The sequence below is a fragment of the Panicum virgatum genome, chromosome 9N (assembly GCF_016808335.1).
Source record: "Panicum virgatum strain AP13 chromosome 9N, P.virgatum_v5, whole genome shotgun sequence".
NCBI classification, from domain to species: domain Eukaryota; kingdom Viridiplantae; phylum Streptophyta; class Magnoliopsida; order Poales; family Poaceae; genus Panicum; species Panicum virgatum.
In genome coordinates this window covers 54,075,106-54,092,003 of record NC_053153.1, presented here as the reverse complement: position 1 = coordinate 54,092,003, position 16,898 = coordinate 54,075,106, and the positions used below count along the sequence as shown (strand labels likewise).

At 46.3% G+C, this 16,898-nt stretch overlaps 1 pseudogene; it reads left to right on the top strand.

The window, feature by feature from the left end:
• Positions 1-1,441: 1,441 nt before the first annotated feature.
• LOC120689118 lies at positions 1,442-8,570 on the top strand (annotated as a pseudogene).
• Positions 8,571-16,898: the final 8,328 nt, after the last annotated feature.

Sequence of the window (16,898 nt, the reverse complement as noted above, 5' to 3'; positions counted from 1 at the left end):
CAAAATATACAAAAGTTATTTCTTCTAACAAAAATAAAGATAACAAGCTTTATCCAAAACTATAGTTACCCATAGCTCATGGGGTTGAAATTCTGCTGCAAGGAACAAAACTAAAGTACCAACTTACAATAAAATTTTCAGCTATTCTCATGAAGCAGATTAATCATGAACAATAAGTTAAACAACTTCTGTTGGAATAAAAATCTATTTTTACAGAAAAAAGTAGAAAGTTATTGATTCTCAAAATTGGTATGCATGTTCATCTACTCAGAACCAAGCTCTAAGTAAAACTATGAGATTTTTCTAATGAAGGAAACTAGGGTTTTTGATTTACAAAGTTTATTCATGAATAAATCAAAATGACTAGTTATACATTACTAAAAATTTCCAAATTTTTTATATAACATCTTGAAACTAAAGTAAGGCTTCTGTAAAAAATTCAGCTCAGGAAAATTAAAACAGAACCCTGTGGATTAAATTTTATTTAACAAAGGCATAAACCAAGATCTAACGAAACCTATAGCTAAAGTTGTCAAAATGTTCTAAAATTTTTACAGTAATCTACTCATCTATGTTTTAGCACACTGTCCAAAAACTAGCCTTAGTTCATGACTACAACAGGAGATACATTTGTGTGCTATTTAATCTAATCTTTATTCTAGATTAAAATAGAAGCATAATGTGAACATGTGACTGTAACAAAAGTTGTAGGTTTTGATCTAAGGATTCCAAAACATTTTAGTTTGATTTTTTCTGATTTTTATAAGATTTTATATGGAATTTACAAGTTTGCTGTTTTTGAAAACAAATGAAAAAGGAAACAAACTTTTGCATCTAGGCCCCTGGATTTCTGTTACTTCTCACGGGAGGTCCTTGGCGGAGGGAACAGAACAGGGGAGGGGCGGCGCTTGGTTTTCTGGCGTCCAGGCTCGCCGGCGGCGAGGGTTAGGGTGGGGAAAAGGTAGAGGGGACTGAGCCGCACCTCTGGGTGTCCTTGGTTCGCAAGGAGGAGGTCCGAGGCGGTGGCTCCACAGAGCAGGGCGGCCGGCGGTGGTGGAGCTCCGCGGCGGCGGCGCTCCGGTGAAGGAGGGGCGGCAAGGACTGGTTGGAGACCTTCGGGGTGAGGTGGGGGACCGATTCCGAGGGCTATCTCGGGCGGAGGAGGGTTGGGGAGTGGAGTTCCACTGGAGCAGACGGCCGGTGGCGGTCTGTACCGCGGCGGCAGCTCACCGGTGGCTTGGGGCGGTGGTGAGCGGGCTTGGGAGGACCAGTGAGAGGCCACGAAGCTCGCTGGGGATACGGTTGGGGGCGAGGATGAGCGGAGGAGGGGCTCCGCGTGGAGGCCGTGGGCGGCGGCGCCATGGGCGCGACGGCGAGCTCGCCCGCGAGCAGCTGGGGGCAGGGACCGGGTTGCCGTGTCGAGGGAGGGGAGGAGAGTGAGATGGGGACGCAAGCAAGCCGAGAAGGCGCTGGGCAGGTCGTGGACGAGGTGCCCGAGTCGAGCGGCGCGTGGCCGGCCAACCTCGACGTCGTGGCGAGCAGAGGGTGCCGGGGCGCGTGGCGAGCGCGGGAGGGTGCCAGGACGAGCGGTTTCGAGCTAAACCAGGGGCGCGAAAGCGGGTTTGGTCGGGGGCGCGATGCGTGGGGCAGCCGGTGGCGGTGCCGGCGTGACGACGACGGCGACGGCGATGAACGGCGTGAGCAGAGAAAGGAGATGGAGGTGATGGCATAGCTGTAATTAGATCGAAGTTCAAAATTCGTTTTGCAAACTCAATTTTTCTCCTTCTATATGGCCTCAAATGAAAAACTTTTGAATACCAAAGTTGTTCAAAATTTCGAGATCTACATCTTTCGTTTTAGGCACTCTTTCATTTGCACACTGGTTTGAAAGATAAAAATTGAAACTTGAGTACATTTGAAAACATCGTATACGCTTCGGAAATCACATTTTTCTCCCATTTTTGTGTAGCAACTCGAAAAACTTTGAACACAAAAGTTGTTCGTCTTTTGAAAACCTACAACTTTGGTTTTGGACAAAAATTCATTTGAGCTATATTTTAGAAATTATTTTCAAAGCAGATTAGTTTGAAATTGCCAGATAAATTAAATCTTTGAACACTACGGTTCAAAGGACCTGTCATTTTATGTTCAAACTTTTATTTTCTCTCTTTGACTTCAACCAGACTTTGATTTAACATGATTTTAGAGAGACGCCTATTCGTTTTCATACGTATACTTACATTAGTTTAAAAATTATTTACGGTTTCTGACCTATGCATCTATACACATACACTTGCACGCACACATAAATGTATTCGATTCCATCTTCTTGGTTGATTATGCATAAAATCATATTTAATATTTCTTACTTAGCATTTTAAAACTCTGGGATGTCACACTCCCGCCCCCCTTCCTCAGCTGCCTTCTCTCCTCCCTCCCTCCGGCCCTCAGCTCCCTCCCCGGTGCGGGCGGGGCCGGCGAGCCGCAGCCAGGGCGCGGCCAAGGCGTGGGCACTGGCCGAGGTGGCTCGGACCCGTTGGAGCGCCTCCAACCCGGTGGCGTCGCCGGCGCGGGCCCGCGCCGCGGCCAGGCCCCGGCGGCGGCAACAACTCGGCCCGGCGGGGGCTGCTCGGCTCGGCGGGGACGGTCGCCAGCGCGGGTCTACGCCGCGGCCAGGTCCCGGCGGCGGGCACAAGCTTAGCCCGGCGGGGGCGGTTGCCGGCGCGTCCAGGCCCGGCGGGGGCACGCGGTTGCCGGCGCGTCTAGGCCCGGCGGGGTCGGCTTGGGTCCGCGCCCCGGCCAGGCCCTCGCGGTGGCAGCAGCTCTGCCCGGTCATGGCGGGCGCCGCCAGATCCAGGCGGGCGGCGCTGCTGTTCTTGTTTTTTTTGTCAAATATGTATATGTGAACGGATTAATTTGTGAAAAAAATCGTTTGTAGTTGTGATAATTGATTTTGTGAATGATTGATTTGTGATTGTAATTGATTTTGAATTTGGAGAAGCTGGCTCCCGTACGCTGGAGCTAGCGACCTAATTTTTTTCGCGAAATTAGCATTTGTCCCGGTTCATAGCTTCCGGGACAAAAGAGATTCACGTATTTATCCCGGACAGCCAATCCCGGTTGAGTAACCGGGATAAAAAGCAGTTGTAGACCGGGACAAAAGGCCTATTGTAGTAGTGATTTGTTTTCTCGTCGATTCGTGTTGCATGTGTCGCGCTGGTCCGCTGGGTGGCGACGCCGACCGCCGCACTCCCCGGGGCGGCAGGCAGCCACTCCCCGATGATTGGCCCCCTCACGCATGCATACAGGGTGGTAAAGGATGTTGAAATTTGATTTAGATAATTATTCAATTTTAATATTATTCAATTTAAATTAAAAATATATAAAAATATTAAGTTGGATTGTGAAAAGACTACTCCTACGTATACATACGCTAGCCACTCTTAGTATTTATAGGCACCGAGTGTATGTATCGTAAAAAAAAATGTCTCGTGCCGCTGGGAAACCACCATGGAGTCTGAATTGAGAAAACGCAAGCAGACTCTAGACTGCTAGTTGGCTAGCTTATTGTAGAGTGGAACGAGAGAGTGGGAGAACTGGCAACCATGGTTCGGTTCAAATCTCCGTGCATCTCATGTGGTTGGAGTTTAGAAATACTTTATTTTCTTAAATAAAATACGAATTGAGAAAAGCTAAAAATTTCATGTAACGTGCAGCACGCACCGATGTGACGACGACATTCCCTCCCTCTCCGGCGAACGACGACGACGACGACGGACGTGGCTAGCAGCTAGCTGCTGGTTCTTATTATTTCATTCCGCACGTTGCGCCGTGACACCGGCCGGCCGCGCTCGCGCGGTGCCGGTGGTTGGTTGGTTGGTTGCATCGCCGGCGTCACGCGCCACGAGCCCACGAGCTCGGAGCAACCATTCTTAAAGAAACGAGCTCGTTCGCGGCGTGCAAAGGGAACTGAACAAATATCCGATCCGTGGAATTTGTGCCGTCCAAAGTAATGTTTCCGCGCGCGAGGTCAGCCTTGCGTGGGCTGCCTGCATGCGCTGCGCTGGAAAAGATTTTTCTAGAAAAGGCACGTTGTGTCAGCTGCTAGCGTATGATTGTCGTATACGAAGCCATGTAAATAGCTTTTATTTTACATGCGTGGAGCTGACTGTATCTGAAGACTTGCGGTGCAGGCATCGATCGTGCTGGACGTGACTGGACTCCTCGTCGTCCTGTTGCGTACGTAACATGAATGTGCGTAGGCGGAGAAGGAGATGCAGATGCGGCATCTCCAAGCGCAGTCGTACGTCTTTTGCGAACGCATGCGACCAAAGACCAACCTACCGCGGATACAGCCTGAGCCAGCAGTGATTTCTCTCTGTTTTTTTTTTCTTCTAGCCGCGCGCACAAGGTATTCAGTAGTACGTTCGTTGGACGTTATTAAAGGATCCGGCAGCCGTCGATCGATCGGTTGCAGATCTTTGCGCTACAGTACAGTAGTACTGGGTGAGTACAAAATGTACAGTCGCTGGCATCAATCTGACGTGTAGCCAGGCCAGATCAACGACTCGGCGACTCGCGTGCTACGTTGCCGCTACACGTTTCCACATTGATTCCGTGGAGCTAGTGCAGCGCGCGGCTGCTGGGCGGGACTGGACCATGCGTCACTAAGGCACGGCAGCATATGGCAGCAGGCGAAGGCACCACCAGTCCACCATCATACCCGCACCAGTTGGGCTAGCTGAGTACTCCCTCCTCCGGCACTAAATATCTGATGTTTTATTTCTGAGGAACAACTTTAATAAAATATATATTAAAAATATTAATATCTATGGTATATAATTAGTATCATTGGACAGACCTTCCGATCTACTCCTTCCATTCACTTTTAATAACGTATTTCACTTTGACACAATAACTAAGAAGAATAAACATAAGAAGTGCAACACAGACTTTTCTGTCGGTCCTTTAGTGTTTTAACGGAGAACTCCTCGTTACTAGTGCTATTTGTTATCATAGCCCATGCCAATAGCAAATATAGCTATCATTTATGAATATTTAAGTATAGCTATCAAAAGTGAATGGAGAGAGTATTTTTTAAAAAAATTATTTGAAGATAGAAATGTTGTGAGGTCAAATTTATGGCACGCATACCAACAATCACAATTATTATTTAGGAACGGAGGAAGTAGCTTTATTGGCTCACTGCAAAAATGCTCGGATATTCTCTCTCATCTTTTTTCTTTGTTTTCTTTGAACAACTCTTTTTTCTTTTTCTTTTCTTTTTGAGGAACAACAACTCTTTTTTCTGTTGAGAGAGAGAACTGCTCGGATATTGCTAAAGCTGAAAGACTGAAGAATTTGACAACTGCCATATTTATCGGGCCTAGAATTGAGTGCCGCATTTATGGGCGTAAAAGAAGTTACTGGGCTGGGCTCATCGTCGTATGAAGATGCTGGCGTCTCAAGGTTGAAATGAGGCAGCAGCGAAGAGCTTGTTTGAGGTGGGCCGTAGCCCGTGGGCTGATTGATTTTGTGCCGTCGGTCGGCGGCTATTGGAATTTTTTCATATCTAAATTAACGGCTTTTTACAAGCAAGCGTGTACCTCTTTACTACCAGTAGTATCAAATGAAATATGTTTATAAATTTTTTTGACAAATGGATGCTAATTAGCGAGATGAATCTAATAAGCCTGATTAATTCATAATTTGCCAAAGTGATGCTACAGTAATCACCCGCTAATTATAAATTAATATATCTCATTAGATTTGTCGCACAATTAACTCCTAAAATTCTGCAATTAGTTTTATAATTAGACTTCATTAAATACTTCTAAATACTAAAATTTCTTTTTATATGACACGGACTGAAGTTTAACCCTGGAGACAAACAACCCCTCCGATCACCTTCCCTTCCTCCCTCTCTTTCCCTCGGTCGGCCACTCCCAAAAGGGCCATCCCCCATCCCCCTCTCGCTCTCGCTCTCGCTCTTCCTCTGCCTCCTCAATGTCGCCGGCGACCATCGCGGAGGCACCGTTGGGCCGGATCTCCTCCGCCACTGCGACGCCGACGCCTTCCCACTCGCCGACGCGTCCGCGACGGCCACCTCGACCCCGCCCTGCGAGTCGCTCGCCAACCACGGCCTCAGCCTGCGCACGCACCCGCGCAGCCGCTCCAGGTACTGCACCGACGCGCGGCTCCTGGAGCCCCTCTTCCACCACCGCGTCCTGGAGCAAGGCTGCCTCGCCGACGACCCGACCCACGCTCACGCCGTGTTCGTGCCCTACAACGCGGCGCTCGACACGCTGCCATACGTGCTCAACACGGAGCTCCTCGACCTCGATCTCGACGCCTCGGCCCAGCACGGCGTGGAGCTAGCCGAGTTCCTTGCGCGGGACCAGCCGTGGATCCTGGCGCGTCGACGGGGGCACGACCATTTCCTGGTGGTGTCGGGATCAGGGTTTTATTTCCCGACCGGTAACCGGTAACCGCCGGGCTCCGGTTCCGGTTTACCGGACCGGTTTGACCGGTTACCGGTCGGAACCGATTGAATTCAAATCCAAATTCAAATAAATTCAAAAGCTCCCGTGCAACCGGTTCCGACCGGTTTACCGGCCAGTTTGACCGGTTTACCGGTCGGTTTGACCGGTTTGAATTCAAATCCAAATTCAAAAGCTCCCGTGCAACCGATTTACCTGCCGGTTTGACCGGTTTACCGACCGGTTTACCGGTTTACCGGCCGGTTTGACCGGTTTGACTGGTGGGCCTTAATGAGCTGGCTCATTTTTTCTTTTTCTTTTTTTGATTTAACTTTAAATCCCCGCAAACTATACTAAATGAATGAATTTTTGAGAAAATTTGATACCATTAGATTTATCGCAACTTGAAGTATTTTTAGGAATTTTTTCGGAATTTTTCATTTTTTGAATTTTTGCCGGTTGGGTACCGGCCAAAACCGGAACCGGTCCGGACCGGTTTGCCCGGTAACCGTTCAAACCGGACCGATTCCCACCGGTAAGGTTAACCCTGGTCGGGATCCGCGTGGGACTACGCGCAGCCGCCGAGCGCGGACCCGAGGATGTGGGGCACGACGTCGCTACTGCGGCTGCCGGACCTTGCCAACTTCACGTTCCTGACGCTGGAGTCCCGCATATGGCCGTGGCAGGAGCACGCCATCGCGCACCTCACGTCGTTCCACCCGGCGTCGCTCCCGCACCTGCACGCCTGGCTCGCCCCCGCGCGTCGGTCCCGCCGTGGCACGCTGATGGTCTTCACGGGCGGTGTCTCGCGCCCATCCCGGCCCAACATCCGGGGCTCCATCCTCGCCGAGTGCGAGAACTGCACCGATGCGTGCGCCGTCGTCGACTGCTCAAGGCCGGTACATGCACGCCATGCTCAAGGAAATGTTCTGCCTGGAACCACCGGGGGACACGCCGACGCGGCGTTCCACGTTCGACGCCATCCTCGCCGGCTGCGTGCCCATGTTCTTCGAGGACCTCGCGGCGCGGAGCCAGTACGGGTGGCACCTGCCCCCGCGCGGTTTGACGAGTTCTCGGTGCACATACCCAAGGAGACCATGGTGTTCGGCGGCGTCAGCATCGCCGAGACGCTCGAGGCACGTCTCGAGGCCGTGCCGGAGGCCGAGGTGCGGAGTATGCGGAGGCGCGTGTTGGAGATGGCGCAAGGGTGGTTGTAACAGCCCAGGGACTGGGTGGGCCGGGCCAAATTCGTGAGCTACTGTAGCATGATACTGTAGCGTCGGGATTTAGTCCCATACTGGAAGCAAAAGTGAACCCAGACCAATTTAAATACCAGGCACAGGGAAGCTAAATAACTCCGGTTGCAACTTTTTGCGCGAAGCGAGGACGAAAGTGCAAAAGAGTTATTTAGCAGGTGTGATTTACTCAACGTGCAGAGTAGATCTTAGCCGTTATCCCAGGGCAGGTCAGCCGTTATCCCAGGGCAGGTCGTTACAGTGGTATCAGAGTCGACTCTCGCGGTTTCACGCCACATACGGGCATAAGTGCGCGGGCATCGAGGATGCGCCGGCACTGGACGCACGGACGTGGTACATGGGACCATTAGCACTAGACGTATGGGACGTGGCCAAGAGAGGAGATCCTGGTGGTATTTAGGTTGGTCTGGTACTCGACGGGGACGTCGAGTCCTAAGGGGGGATGATTGTAACAGCCCACGGACTGGGTGGGCCGGGCCAAATTCGCGAGCTACTGTAGCATGCTACTGTAGCGTCGGGATTTAGTCCCATACTGGAAGCAGAAGTGAACCCAAACCAATTTAAATACCAGGCCCAGGGAAGCTAAATAACTCCGGTTGCAACCTTTTGCACGAAGCGAGGATGAAAGCGCAAGAGAGTTATTTAGCAGGTGTGATTTATTCAACATGCAGAGTAGATCTTAGCCGTTATCCCAGGGCAGGTCGTTACAGTGGTGTACTGGTGGACGGGCAGGACGGGCGAGTTGAGAGGGGTCGTGAAGGATGCTGTCGACCTCGCCATGGATGGTGTCCTGCGGAGGACTCGAAGGCGTATGCGCGCGCAGGAGCTCTACTAGAAACTGCCATGGAACCGGTTGGAAACGGCCTTAGGAATCGGTTTTTCAATCGGTTTCCTCAAACCGAGGCTAGTGACCTTGCTTTAAGACATCGGGTTTTTCACCCGGTGCCTTAGAAACTCATTGGTACCGGTTGCAAATACCATTCGGTACTAAAGAGGCTGGCACTCTAACACAAACTGCAGTCCCTTTGGTACCGGTTGTTCTTTCTAACCGGTACCAATGTGTTTTTTCTATTTTGCCCAAATCCAATTTTGTTTGTTTTATTTATTTCTATTTATTTTTTTATAATTGCTAAGTGTACCCGAGCTCGACAGTACTATATCACATTGGTCGTGTTCGATTTCACAGAATATTTGAAACTAACTAAAAGTCAAATACAAACATATAATTAAGCTAATTAACTAAACTAATATATTTACAAATATACAAACAACAAGAAATCACGTTTAGAAATATTTACAAATGTACAAGTCATGTTTATAGTCCAACTACTGGGCCCCTCAGGACGTCGATAGAAATCCTTTATGGATATGATCGTCGTGATAGAACTCGCCTCTAGGATCCAGGATCTCGTTCAAAATGAATCTGCCGAGCTGCTCGCACACAGCATTGATCCGTCGATAGAATAAACTTCATCTGCGATTCAACACGTCTATCATTTAGGGGAAAAAAGACTGATATATTAATTTCATTGCGTTAGTATAATTAGGAAAATGTACTAGTGAACGATTTGTACGTACTCTTAGGTCCTCCGTAGTAGTCTTCCCGCATGGAGTCATGATATGCAAGAAGTCGCATACGTAGTACCCACCCCAATCAATTCTTTATTTTTGTCTCGTACACTTAAGGAGAAACAAATAAATTACTCAATACAGAATAATTTGGGATTACTTAATTAGAAAAAGATTCATGAATCAACAAACTGGATAATCCATTTTAACGTTCAGTTCGGGCCTCCATTGACCACGTTCTTTGTCCGATTTCACAAATTTTTTCGACACCCAGTGCTCAAAGTTAAATTTGATATTCAATAATTGTTATAAACTGAAAAAAGGATTTGATTGTGCAAACTAAACTTACCTGTTCAAGGAGTCTATGATATGTTGGATTGCGGACTTTGGTTTTCTCATTGAGTCGAACACTACAAGATTGCCGGTCTCTACGACAAGTATGAGTAAAACCTAATGATAACTACAGATATAGATAGCATATATACATGCATTAGACTTAGTATTTATTTAGAAATATAAAAGAGGATTGAGTCGACTAAGACTTACCTATAGTTGTATGGTATGAATATATAGGATTTATAATTTTGCCTAGTCAACGAATCGTACATGTTTTGGCACGTTTCCTTGTAATTTTCGTTGAGCACTTTCTAGTTGACTAGCAACAAAGACATGAAACTGATCTGATGTTGACATCTTTCTTTTTGGCTTCTTTGAATCTCCTGTCTAAACGATACAATATACATTATATAATGCACACAAATAATTACATTGCTTGTTAATAAAAAGATTTAATGTAGAGGTAAGTGATACTTACATAAACCCAAATGGTGACGATAGAGGCGTCGAGGGCTGTCGATGGTATATGTGATATATATTGTCAAAGTACACCCAGACGTCGTCCTCCTCGTGGAAGAAATCATGGTCACGATACTTGACTCCAAACATTTTTATTTCGTCATTCGATATTCACAGGTACCATCTATGCAAATTGAACATCTGCGTGTCCAGACTCATCTCCTGTTGCTCAGTGACAAAATATTTTCTGTGCTCGAATGGAGCAACAACAGGAGCGATGGGGATATCCTCCTCTTCCCCCCTTGCCTGCTCTAGCGTTAATCCTGTTTCAGCAAGAAATTGCGCCGCGTGTAGGTCTGCCTCGTGTAAGTCTGGCAACCTTGGCACCCGGAGGGGCTCAAGTTCTTTTTGTTGTGTGCCTGGCTGAGGAATAGTCTTGCCACATTTTTTCTGATTTCTCTACTTGTGGGCCTTTGTCAGAGTCCGATCATAGTCCGAGGGTAAGCTTTTCAGTTTTGGTGGGTTGTCTAGGTTTGCGAGAAGATTTTTTTCCTAATTCTAGAGGTACCTTTTCCCTCGGCGGGGGACTTTAGGTTTCAACTATTCTTTTACATATCAAGTAGTTTCCTCTTCCAACTCCTCAGCGGTCTTCTCGTAGGTTAATTTTTTCCGTGGGGCTGTATCCTTCTCGACCTTTTTCTGCTTCTTGGTTTGGGTTCCAGCCACTGGGAATGATGAAGTCCTTTTCTTTCCCTTTTCCGGTGCTGGAGGAGTTGGAGTACTCATGGCCCTTTGCCCGGGCGGAGACGGTGGTGAGGCAGCAGGATTTGAGGACGGTGGTGAGGGAGGATGCAGAGATGGACGATTGTTGGGATCTACGGGAGCCGTTGTATTTGCAATAAGTTTGATGTCGGCCTTGCGCCATAGAACGACCCCGTGGAGTGCGTCTCCCAATGTCTTCTCTGCATCCCCTCCAACGAAGTCGAGCTCAAGATCCTCATTGTTTCCAACAATCTGCTCAACTGTGACGGAGGCGTAGCCAGGGGGTATCGGCCTTCCATGAATTGTAGTAGAAGGACTCAGTGGCAGGGCTGACCCGTATGCTACATGAATGGATATATTCTTTGCTCGCACATATAGCTCGTATGTGTTGGCAATGTGATATTATCCACTGGATACCTCTGGTCATCTACCACTGGTGCCTCAATATGGGGGTGCTCAGCTTGTACGTCGGGCGCCGCTGTGGATGCACATATGCTGCGTCGCTGAGAGGTCAGGCTTATCACAGCATCTGGGTGCGACCCAGCAGTGCCTCCTTGGCTCAGAGTTAGCTGCACTGCCTCATTGACCCTGGAGTCCATCTGAGATTCCAAGGACACAACCTTCCTATTCATCTCTTCTTGTAAGGCACATAATTTCTCTTCCTGTTCTGCTTTGCTCTTTCGATGAGCCTTGTAAAAGCTATCTTCGGCCCAAGCAACTTTCCATAGGACCATGCCGATGCCGCGGGCTCGTCTTGGGTGTTCTGGATTCTTTAATGCCCTGGTCAGTTCATCATTCTCCCTTTGAGGCTAGAATGTTCCTTGTTGGGCTTCATCTATTGCTGTGACCAGATTGCGGGACATTTCTTGCATATGTTGTGGCACGACCAAAGTTCCATCCAATTGGTTTAGTGTCACGCCATTAGCAAATAACCACCACTCGAATCTATCCGGCCATTCCCAAGTCGCCGGCCTGATGCCTCTATCCATAAGGTCCTGCTCCATCTTTTGCCATTTTTTAACTGTCTTCTTATATCCTCCAGCCCCAAGATGGTGGCTGTACTTCTTCTTTGATGCATTTGTCTTGGTCTGTTTAGATTTTCCTTGGGCTTCCTCTGATAGTTTGTATTGTTTGAACTCCTCCCAGTAAGGTTTAACCTGAGGAAGATTGTCCCAGTTTGGCTCCTTATCCTTCTTGATGTATTTGGTGTACAGTTTCTTCTTGAAAGTTGCAAAGGCAAGGGCCATTTTTTTCAAGGTATATTTCTTCACAAGTTCTTCATCAACTCCTTATGGAAGACTGAACATATCCTTGAGTTTTGTCCATGGCATATCCTTCTGATGCGGAGGCACGACGTGTTGCTATTCTTCTTGTTTGCTCGATTTCCAAAGTCTTGTGGTGATCAGAATTCTGTCCGAACAATAACCCCATATTGGTTGACAAATTTTGTGCTAGCAGCCTCTAAAGCACTTGGACAATCCTCTGTGTCCACTTCTGTTACGACCTATTTTCCCTCCATTTTCTTGGTCGGCCGGCATCTCCCTTTTAACTGGCTTGTATTCGATGCAGAGGTCGACTAAATTATAGAAACGATATGTTAATCGCAAAACTAATCTATCTAAGTCACCATGCATAATTAAGATACGTACTGGAACGTGCTACTGATTGGGCGGCGGCGCAAAGTCATCTTCTTCTTCATCGCCATCTCTAGACATATTCAAGAAGGAATCAGCTGTCCTAGCCTCTTCTTCACCGATTTGCTGGGTGGTGTTGGCTCTCATATCTTCATTTATTGCGTCCATCATGTACTTTGCGGCCGCGGCGTCATCATCGAAGGGGGTCCATCCTTAACTGAAACTGTAAAAATGTATTAGATTATGTGTCCATCCTTAACTGAAGCACGAGAATTCAATTATTTGAATGAATATGTGTGTGTGTTAGTGTGTGTGTGTGTGTTAGAGTCTGTGTGAGTGTGTGTGTGTGTGTGAGTAAGAGAGAGAGTGTGTGTGTGAGTGAGTGTGTGTGAGTGTGTGAGTGTGTGTGTGTGAGTGAGTGTGAGTGTGTGTGTGTGTGAGTGAGTGTGTGTGAGTGAGTGTGTGTGGGTGTGTGTGTGTGTGTGAGTGTGAGTGTGTACAAGTGTGAGTGAGTGTGTGTGTGTGTGTGTGAGTGTATGTGTGTGTGTGTGTGAGCAAGAGACCGAGCGTCAGTGAGAAGGAGACAGCGAGAGTTAGCGAGAGACCGAATGTCGGTGAGAAGGAGAGAGCGTCGGTGAATGAGTGAGAGAGAGACCGAGCGTAAGTTTGTGTGTGTGTGTGTTAGAGTGTGTGAGTGAGTGAGTGTGTGTGTTATAGGGAGAGAGCGAGAGACCGAGCGTGTGTTTGCGTGTTAGCGCGAGTTTGCGAGCTCGAGAAGTAATATAAATGACACCTTTGAATTAAGAATGAAGAATACATGTAATTAAAGTCTTTGAATGACATAACTAAATAATGAATACATGATAATAGAAATTCTCTATTTCCTTCTCAATTTCTCTAATGCATTATACACTCTCTAATTCTCTAATACATTATACACTCTCTATTTAAATAATTAAAAACATTTCTTTCTCTATTTCTCACTATATCTCTATAATTAAAGGAAACACTATATCCATAATTGAATTCTAAGAATATCTCTATAAATCAATTCTACTTAATATACAATAAAGAAAACATTATATCCATAATTGCATTCTAAGAATATCTCTATAATTGAATTCTAGTTAATATCTAATAATGAAAACACTATATTCATAACTGAATTCTAAGAATATCTCATTCTACTTAATATATAATAAAGAAAACACTATATCCATAATTGCATTCTAAGAATCAGTGTTTCAGAGAGACACTACTTCGGGATTTAGCGGGCTATAGCGTACTATACCGGGAATTAGCTGGCTATAGCGGACAATAGCAATATTTTTAGAAACTAACGCTAAATCTTATAGCCCCTTATTTAATTCAATTCTAGTTAATATATGATAAAGGAAACACTATATCTATAATTGAATTCTAAAAGTATCTAATAACTAAATTCTAGATAATATCAAATAATGGAAACCTTATACCTTAATTAAATTCAACAAAAATATCTCTATAATTAAATTGTTGTTAATATTTACTAATAGAAATAATTGATATATCTATAATTCTATAGTAAAAGAAAAAAAGAAAAAAATGGCCGGCGGCCCATACCACGTCGGGGACGACGTACGACGCGGTGTTGGCGTCGAGGCGGGCCGGCGGGTGGAGTAGCGTCGAGGCGGCGGCGCGCAAGGGACGGCGCGGCAATGTCGAGGCGGAGCCTGCGGCGCGCAGGGGAGGAGGCGGCGACGTCGACGGACACGGTAGCGTGCAGGGGAAGGGCGGCGGCGCACAGGGTTTCGGCCGGGCGGTGTCGTCGAAAGCTGCCGGGGGGGTCGAGGCGGTGACGGCGGCGCGTAAGGGACGGGGCGGCGGCATTAAGGTGGAGGCGGCGGCGGCGCACCGAAGCAACGGGCCAAGCGGGGGCATCGAGGAGGCGCGGTGGTAGAGGATGATTGGCGGCACAGTGGACGATGATTGCCGGCGGCGTCGAGATGGTGCGGCGGTGGACAACCGGGCGCGGCGCGGAGGGGCGGTGGAGGATGATCGGCGTCAGAGGGGGCGGCAGACGATCGGGCAGTGGAAGCAAGAAGTGAGGAAGAAGAGAGAACAGGGCACAACCTTATATACCTAAAGGCCTTTAGTACCGTGTGATAAATCCACCCGGTGCCTAAGAGAGCCTAAGGCACCGGTTGGTAAAGCACCCGGTACCTTATGTTACCCATAGGCACCGGTTAAAATATCACCCGGTACCTTAAGGCTCCTACGGGCGGGAACTAAAATATGCCTAAGGCACCGGTTGGAAAGCCAAAACTGGTACCTGAGGCAATTGAAACATATGTATTTTAAACCTTTTTCCGCCTATAGGATCAAAATCATCGAGTAACTCAGTGGTAACCCTGACCATTCTGTGAGCCGCGGCCCGGGTTCGACTCCGCGTACCTCCCTTTTATCCCCACATCTTTGGTACCGGACGAATTTATCAACCGGTACCAATAAGATATTCACAATTTTGTTAAATGCCTAATAAATCTATTAATTGCCTAATAAATCATTTAATTGCATAATAATTTTGATAAATGCCTAATAAATTAGGTAAATGCACAATAATTCCATTAATATCCTATTAAATTATTTAATTGCATAATAAATCTGATAATTGCCCAATAAATTTGGTAAATGCACAATAATTCCATTAATTGCATAATAAATAAGATAATTGCCTAATAATTTTGTTAAATTCACAATAATTCTATTAATTGCATAATACATCATTAAATTGCATATCTAATAATTGCCTAATAATTTTGTTAAATGCCCAATAAATCTAGTAATTGCCTAATATTTTTGTTAAATGCCCAATAAATCTAGTAATTGCTTGATAAATCATTTAAATGCATAATAAATCTGATAAGTGCCCAATAATTCTAATAATACATCATTAAATTGCATAATAAATCAGATAATTGCCATAACAATTAGAGATAATCATTAATCACATGTTCATGGAAAATATTACAAGACATAATCATTCAACTAATGAAATATTAACAATAGTTCGCTTTACAATCGTCCCTTCATTGTGATCCTGGTGTGCGTAGGGAGCCTCCTCTTTGACTAAAAGAATACGTGTGTCAACCTCCACTGCGAACGGAGTCATATCTACAACCTTGTTGTATTCTTCTTCATCTGTGACATCGTCGACTCCCACAATTTTTCTTTTTCTTTTGCCTGCCAGAACTATGTGGCGCTTTGGCTCATCTCCCGCACCTAGAAAACTTGATTTATTTCTAGACTTGTCCTTTCTCGGTTTGCTAGACATGTCCTCCACATAGAAAACTTGAGTGACATCTTTAGCTAGGACGAATGGTTCGTCTCGATAGCCAAGCTCTTTGAGGTCTACCGTTGTCATTCCGTACTCGTCGATATCGACACCTTTTCCTGTCAGTTTAACCCATTGGCAATGAAATAGAGGGATCTTTAGCGGCCATAGTCGAGTTCCCAGATCTCTTCAATGTAACCAAAATATGAGTTCGTTTGGCCACTAGCGTCAGTGGCATCTATACGGACACCACTATTTTGATTGGTGCTCTTGTTATCTTGGGCTCTTGTATAAAATGTGTATACATTAATTTCATATCCTTGGTCCATCAGAATTGAATTTGCCGAACCCCTGACCAGCTAAGCTATCTGCTCGTGAATTTCATTGTTGGCCATGACTTCCTTCTGCAACCAGATGACGAATGTATCGTTATTATGTTTTGTAATCCATGTCTCAGACTTCAAAGGGTACATGCTTCGCACAATTTGCATGTGCTCCTCCATGTATGCTGCAGAATTGTGAGATGTGCTTTACTCAACGTGGCATGATCTGTGGCATTTACTGATTTTCTTCCAACTGTGCCCTTTCCAATCAGCCGCCCCTCGTGCCGTGATACTGGAATCCCAATTGGGCAGAGTTCTTCCACATAGTCAACACAAAACTCAATTACCTCCTCTGTGATGTAACCCTTCGCAATGCTTCCTTCTGGACGAGCCCGATTATGAATGTATTTCTTTAGAACTGTAAAGTATCGTTCAAAAGAAAACATATTATGAAGGAAAATAGGACCGAGAATACCAATCTATTTGACCAAGTGAATTAGTAGATGCGTCATAATATTGAAGAATGATGGAGGAAATATCATCTCAAGACTAACTAAACTTTGGACAACATCCTCTTGTAGCTTGCTTAGACTCGACGGATCGATTGCCTTCTGAGAAATTGTGTTGAGAAATGCGCATAGCTTTATGATTGTTGCTCGAACATTAGCTGGTAAAATACCTCTAAGTGCAACTGAATTAATTGCGTCATCAACACGTGACAGTCATGGGACTTTACGTGTGCGAATTTCTTCTCTTTCAGGTTTAGT